Below are 8069 nucleotides of genomic sequence, written 5' to 3' on the forward strand. Positions count from 1 at the left end.
GGACTTGCAGCCTCCAGAACAGTGAGAGAATAAATTTCTGTTGTTTCAAGCGCCCTAGTTTGTGATAACTTGTTACAATGACTCTAGGAAATAAATACTTTTGAACAAGGGCCTCACATTTTCACGTTTGGCTGGCCCTGAAAACTGTGGAAGCAGTCCTGCCTTGGCAAGTGTGGCTTCTGAGGCTTGGTGGGGGGTGAATTTTATTGAAATATGTTCAAAAGACAAGATGAGGTGAGGAAGTAGAGACTGCCAGAAAGGACAACTTGAATTCCAGGGAGTCTTACTGTAGAGGAGGGCACAGAAATGGGCCGGTGGGTAGATGGGGATATCGGGTCAAGAAGGTTGTGGTGTTTTTAAAGAGAGGAAGCAGTACGGTGCGCTTGAATGTGGCAATGCTCCATTGGGGGGTTAACGATGCAGAAACAGGAGAGGACACTTGCTCAAGCAAAGTCCCTGAGTACTTCAGAGTAGAACCAATGGCAAATTTTATCTGTTTGTGTAAAACAAATCAGCATTTTCTGTCTTAGCTGAAATGCTGCATCCACATCGCACACACAGCAGCAGCAGCATCTCTGGTCATCAAGAGTGTCCACATCCATGATCTCATTTGATCCTCACAAAAGGCCTGTGAAGCAATAAAGTAATTCCTTTCATGTCAAGTTTTCAGATGAGAAAATAGAGGCTCAGAGAAGTTAAGTGATGGCACAAGGTCACACAGCTGGTGGCTGGCAGACCAAAGGCTCCAAGCACAATAAGGTCTTTCCCTCTCTCCTTGGCTGCCCATTTTAGCCAGCTTTCAAATGTGAGGAGTGGAGGTAGCAAATTCCTGAGGCATGTGCACTCACGGGTGTGGAAATCGATGTCTCTCTGGGGGCGGGGGATGTCTGCTTCTCTCACAACAGTGACCCAGGCCAGCCCTTGGCAGGACTCCCTCCCCAGAGTCGGCTTCAGAGTGGGCCAGCTGGCAGCCAGTCAGGCTCATGGAGAGGACCCACTCGGAGCCAAGAGCCCTGTGAAGGGCACTGTAGGGACATGGCATCCAACAAGCTCAGGCGGCATGCTTCTGCCCCAGACAAGACAATGCTGTTGGGGGAGACAGAGCCACAGGCGAGGGCTGCCTCAAAAAGCACTAGAATCCTGCATTTGGCTGCTGAGCAGGAGCTGACAGAGGGGGCAAATGGAAGACTGCCTGGGGCAGTGGCAGTAGAGTGGAGGCTGTATCAGGACGGCAGTTTGAGGCGCTGGTTGAAGGAGGGAAGTGACAAGCTGGGCTGAGTGGCAGGAGGGGGTAGTGGGTTAGTCCAGGCTCTGGAGAAAACAGCCCATGACCCCTCCTTTGTGACAGTGAACTAAGCAGAGAAATGTCACTTGCGGGCCTGGACGTGGCCAGGGAGGCACAATAGTGATCCTGCTGCAGCCTCCTCCTCGGTCAGGAGCTGGGGCTGCGGGGTGAGGTAGCTGGACTTGTGCCGTCTCAACAACTTGGTGACAAATAGACATGGCACTCAATGTTTAGTCACTAAAGTCAAGACCAGGAGCCCCAAAGTCCCGTCCCCGGAGGAGGTGAGTGGCCTGGATGCTAGAAAGGAGGCCAGAGGACAGGCAGGGCCAGCAGCTGCCCCGCGGGGCACCTGTCACAGTCCATCAGGCAGGAGCAAGGGTCGTGGGGAGGCTCAGTAGCTCTGAAAACAGCCGAAGAAAACGAGCTCGAGGGAGAGGGCAGAGGAGCCCAAGGCCAGTCAGAGAGGTCACAGCCGAATCAGGATGGTAAAATAAAACCAAACCCAGCTCCCAGTAACTGAGGCTTGCCACATGCCAGGCACTGTGCTATGTGCTGTCTTTGGAAGAGCAACTTCAATTCTTACGTGGCTCCCAGGAGGCAGACGTAATTATCACAACCTCCGCGTTATAGATGAGGAAGCTGAGGCATAGAGCAGTGCGGTGCCTCACAAAGGGCACAGAGTTCAGTCTCCTAGTTGAGATTCAGACCAAGTCTGTCTGACTCCAAAGCCCATTCTGTTCATTCTCCCCTGCAGGGCTGTTATAAGCATTAAATGAAATAAAATACGATATTAACGAGAGTAAAAATAACGGCCTCCTTGTATTGATCACCCACTAGTGCCAGACATTGTTCTAAGAGCTCTTCCAGGCAACAAAGTATCCATTTAATTGTCACTACAAGCCTGAAAGTAGGCATTATCATTGTTATCACCCTCCTTCCCAAATGAGGAACTCAGTGGTGTAGAACGAGGCCCACACCCAGTTTTTGCAAACTGTCCAAGGGCTCCTGGATGGGGGCTGGGCACCAGAAAGACCAAACCATGATTAGAAGCTTGGGATTTTCAGCCCCGCCCCAGCCTCCAGAGAGGGGCTGAGAAGGGAATTAATGATCGAGCAAGCCTCCATAAAATCCCAGTAGAAGGGGGTTCGGAGAGCTTCCAGGCTAGTAAACACATCCACACCAGGAGGGTGACACATCCTGACTCCATGGGGACAGAAGCTCCAGCACCTGGGATTCTCCTAGACTTCGCCCTATGTATCTCTTCATCTGGCTGTTCATCTGCATCCTTTATCATATCCTTTAATAAACTGGTAAATGTAAGTAACTGTTTCCTGAGTTCTGTGTGCCACTCTAGCAAATTCATCAAACCCAAGAGGGGTCACTGGAACCTCCGATCTATAGCCAGTTGGTCAGAAGCACAGGTGACAACCTGGACTTTCAAGTGATGTCTGAAGGGGGGGCAGTCTTGTGGGACTGAGCCCTTAACCTGTGCGATCTGACATTATCTCCAGATGGTAATGTCAGAATTGAATTAAATTGCTTGTTGTGGGGAAAAATGTCCACACATTTGGTGACCAGAGGTGAAGTGTTTTGTGTGAGTAGTGAAGGAGACACACAGGGAAGAAAAACACACAGCGGGGAAGAACTGAGGTTTTCCCTCCATAGCGTGGGGGAGGAAAATAATTTTCCCTCTACCCTTCTAAGGCTCTTGGCTGAGACAGCCCTGTAATAAAAGACAGATTAACAGGAGAAAAACAAACAGAAGTTTAATAACATGTATGCCTCCTGTATACGTGGGAGAGACCCAGGACAACTGAGTAACTCTCTGAAATGGCCTAAGTCATTGCCTTAAAAACCATCTCCAGCTAAAGACCAAAGAAGATGGTGGCGGCAGGTAGCCAGTTATGGGAGGCTATCAGGAAAAGCACAGCAAACCAGGGTAAGGTTGTTCTGCAGATTTGAGTCATGGCCTTCTCCACTGATAAGAGTTTCTAGAGATTTATTGTCATCCTTCTCTTCCTGGTACAGAGAGGGAGACACCTTTACAAATGGAGATTTCTCTTATAAAAGTAAATGTTTCTTACAAGAGGGTAACTTCTACTCAGTTTTCAGAGCTTCACCTGTGTCTGCTGTTTCTTAAAAATAGTCACCTTAAAATAATCAATATGCTAAAGAGGCATATTCTGGGGTGGTATATTTTGCTCCCCTTCGATAGGAAGGAAAAAGCTGAGTTTTTCCTTTACATCTTCTAAAACCACTCTGCTAACAAGAAGCCTGTTCTCACCTGGGGGTTGGAGGGGAGTACAATTCTCTGAACTGAGCTAAGGGACCTCGACAGGGCCCAGTGCAGCCAGCAGGCAGCACGAGGAAACAGGGGCAGGGCTGGGCTGGGGACTGCCCAGGCTGGCGGCAGAGAGAAGACCAAGACATAACTCCCGCCCTCGCCTCTGCTAAAAGCATTTCAATTGACCCCATCAAGGAGCATCTGCCCAGAGTGGCAGTTTGAGGTACTGACCGAAGGAGGGAAGTGACAAGAGTGGGGGCAGTCGGTCCAGTCTCTGGAGAAAATGGTGCATGTACCTGTCGTTTGTAACTGTGAACTGAACAGAGAAATGTCGCCTCCAGGCCTCCAGCTGAGAGAGTTGGAGAGAAGCTAGGGGTTCTCCTGATGAGAACAAGAGATGAAGGACAGCCAGAGGCAAGAAGTCGCATCCTCTTGGATCTGCTGTCTTCAGGCAGCAGAATGGACCCCCCTCCTCCAAGACTGGGCCTGGGGCAGGGGTGGAGGAGAAAATTCCAGAGACACCCCTTGTCAACATATGTTAACTCTGATTAGTGTGATCGTGTTATTCCATCCCCCAGCGCCAGCCAAGCGAGAAGGAGGTAGCCCCTTTGGGGCTCTAGAAGGAAAAATCCCCAGGACAAGTTTACACGGCTGGAGGCAGCCTGGGCCTGGACATCAGCCCTCTGGGACACTGTTCCTGCTGCTGCAGAGTCCAGACCTTCCGCTTACAGAGGCCGGGCTCGGCAGCTGGGGTGCTCTTGCTCCCCCACCAGAAAGCCAACTCCGGGAGGAGAAGGGCTCCCTCTGTCTCTCTAGCCCCAGCTCTTAGAACAGTGCCTACCACAGGGCAAATGATGCTACAGAAACATCCTGCGTGATGGGGGACCAGGGCAGGGTGCGGGGAGGAAGAGCACGGTGCTGGGGCCCAGCCCTAAGAATGGCCCTTAGCACTTACAGAGTCCTCCACACTTTCTCTTCACTTTCCGGAAACTGTTGCAACATATAATTTTTAATTGATTCATTTTTATTTCTTTTAAATCCCACAAAAGTAATACAGGAATACATCTTCCTTGGGAAAAAAAGGAAAATATTACAGATATGACTAAAGTCTCGTTTGACCCCCCTCCCCACCCCCCAAGCCCACTGGGATAACCCTGTGTATAAGCACTGGTACAGCTTTTGAGATCCTTCTTGAGCCTATTCCACGCACTTCCATCCATATGTATGGATATATACAGACACAGAGTGGTGCTTTGTGGGTGTTCTTTTACATAAATTAGATCACACTAGTTCTTGTTGTTCTGCAACTTGCGTTTGGCACTCACCAGTCTGCCTGGGAGACTAACAAACATTTTATCGAGCACTTACCCTGTGGCAGGCACTGATCTAGAAGCTGGAGAGACCTCAGGGTAAACACAAAAATCCCTGCCCTCATGGAGCTTATGTTCTCATGGGAGGAGATGGTCAACAACAAACAAAATAAGTGAGTAAAAACACATAGTATGCTAGGTGGTGATGAGACTTAAGGAGAAAAAATAAAGCCAGGAAAGGAAAGTGGGAGAGAGGGAATGGCAGGAGGGGCTGCAATTTTAAGTCGGAGGATCAAGGAAGGCCTCACCAAGAAGATCTGAAGGAGGTGAGCAAGCAAGCCAGCCAGATGTCTGGGGAAAGAGCATTCCAGGCCAGGAGCTTAGCTGGCAGACCGGAGGAATGGCAAGGAGGTCAGCTGATTCCCAGAGCAGGGTGAGTGATGGGGAAAAGGGTTGGAGACGAGGACTTTGGCTTTTGCTTTCAGTAATATGGAGCCGTTGGGCAGTCCTGAGAAGAAAAGTGATGTCATCTGATTTATGTCTTACTAAGAAGTGAGAAGCGGCTGGGTTCTGGATACTTGTTGAAGATAGGGCTGACAGGATTTGCTGATGAATTGGATGTGGGGTGCAAGATGACCCCACGGTTTTTGGCCCGAGTGACTAAAAGCGTGGAGTTGCCATTTCTGAAATGAGAAAAATTGTGAAAGGAGCAGGTTTTGGGGGAAAGTATCAGGGATTTTGTGTTGAGCCTGCTAAATATGATGTGGCAATTAGACATTCAGATGGTGGTGTCAAGGAGGTCATTGGTTATACAGGGGTAGAGTTCAAGACACAGGTCCTGGCTGGAGAAATGGATGTGGGAGTCGTCTAGTATATAGACGCAAGAACCATGTCCAGTATCTATTTAAAGCCACCAGTCTGGATGAGACCACTAGGAAACACTAGGAAAGAAAAGAGATCTGAGGGTGCAGCCCTGGGACACTCCGTCATTTAGAAGTCAAGAGATGAGGAGGACCCACCAAGGAGACTGAAAACCAGTGAGTTAGGAGAAAAGCCAGGAGAGCATGGTGCCCTGGGGGAGGAGGGAGAGGTCAGCTTTGTCAGTTACCTAGGTGGAACAAGTCAGAGGAGGATGGAGAAAATTCATCCTTAGATTTGGCAGCATGTAAGTTGTTGGTGGTCATATTGGGAAAAACTTCAGGGATTTTTTCCTTCTTGTGAAGGGAAAAAACCCAGTTCTTCCCCACTGTATGTTTCTTCCCTGTGTGTCTCCTTTACCTTCACAGAAAACATTTTACTTCTGACACTTCTGGTCACCAAATGTTGGGAGGTTTTTCCCCACACCAACAAGCAATTCTCAGACACCAACATGATGTCCAAGAATTCAACTCAATTTTTTTTTTCTTAGACTGGCACCTGGGCTAACAACTGTTGCCAATCTTTTTTTTTTTTTTTCTGCTTTATCTCCCCAAACCCCCCTGTACACAGTTGTATATCTTAGTTGCAGGTCCTTCTAGTTGTGGGATGTGGGACGCCCCCTCAACGTGGCCTGACGAGCAGTGCCATGTCCGCGCCCAGGATTCGAACCCTGGGCCGCTGCAGCGGAGCGCGCGAACTTAACCACTCCGCCACGGAGGCGACCCCTCAACTCAATTTTGACACTATCTATCTACTGAGAGATAGCATCAGATCCCACAGGGTAAGGGCCCAGTCCCACAAGACTGCCCCCCACTTCAGAGGCCAGTAGTGAGCCCAGGTTGTCATCTGTGCTTCTGACCAATCAGCTATAGGCTTCAGGTTCCCATGACCCCCTCCTTTGGTTTGATGAATTTGCTAGAGCGGCTCACAGAACTTAGGGAAACACTTACTTACATTTACCAGTTCATTAAAGCATATGATAAAGGATACAGATGAACAGCCAGATGAAGAGATACATAGGGCAAGGTCTGGGAGGGTCCCGAGAGCAGGAGCTTCTGCCCCCATGAAGTTGGGGTGCGTCACCCTCCCGGTGTGGATGTGTTCACCCACCTGGAAGCTCTCTGAACCCTTTACTACTGGGCCTTTATGGAGGCTTCCTCACAGAGGCCTGATAAGTTATTGACTCCATTTCCAGCCCCTCTCCCCTCTCTGGAGGATGGAGACAGGGCTGAAAATCCCAAGCTTCTAATCACAGCGGTCTTTCTGGTGACCAGCCCCCGTCCAGGAGCCATCCAGGACCCCACCCAGAGTCACCTCAGTACAACAAAAGGTGTTCCTAGTGCTCTTATCATTTAGGAATTTACAATGGTTTTGGGAGTCCTGCGGGGTTTGGGGAGACGGTCAAAGACAAATATTAGAACAAGACATGCTCCTAGTGTTCTTATTACGTAGGAAATTACAAGGGTTTTGGGAGCTCTGTGCCAGGGACCAGAGGCAGAGACTGATATATATTTCGCCTATTATCTCACAACGATCTTAAAAAAACAACTTTGGTGGAGTGGTGGGGACAAGAGACAGATTGGACTATGTAAAAGAGAAGATTGGAGGAGAAAAACAGGAGGCAGCAAATGCAGATCACTCTTTCGAATGGTTTAGAAAAAAGGAAGGAGAGAAAAGGGGCAATAGCTAGAGGAAAGCATTTTCCCTTTTTTTTCAGTTGGAGAATAAACAACATATTTGTGTGCTCAGAGAAAAGATCCAGTGAAGAGGGGAAAACTGATGATATCTGAGAGAGAGGGCGACTGCTGGCGCAAGGTCTTGGGTAGGTGAGAGGAAATGGGACGGACTGCAGAAGTGGGGCATGGACAGTTCGTTTCAGTAACAGAACTGTGCAGAAACTCTGTATAGAACCTTCAACTCCAAATGTTGGAAAAGACCCTGGAAGTGACATACTCTAACTTTCTTCCCTAAGTGGGAATTCTCTCATGGAGCCTCCCAGAAAATGCTGGTACAGCCTTGGCTGGAACATCTCCAGTGATGATGAACTAGCTCTTTCCCAAAGTAGCCATTTGCATTTTACAACCCCTACAATTGTTAGGTAGCTCTTCTTAATTGTAGCGCCCCCAAATCTGCCTCTCTGTCACTTTCACCCGCTCGACTAGGCTCTGTGCTCTGGGATCACAGAGACTCACAGTAATATACATTGCAAAGCGTTTTGCAGATTTCAAGCACTCTTAGAGACTCCCTCTCGCTGAATCCTCACGACAGCACA

The sequence above is a fragment of the Equus caballus genome, chromosome X (assembly GCF_041296265.1).
Source record: "Equus caballus isolate H_3958 breed thoroughbred chromosome X, TB-T2T, whole genome shotgun sequence".
Lineage (NCBI taxonomy): Eukaryota > Metazoa > Chordata > Mammalia > Perissodactyla > Equidae > Equus > Equus caballus.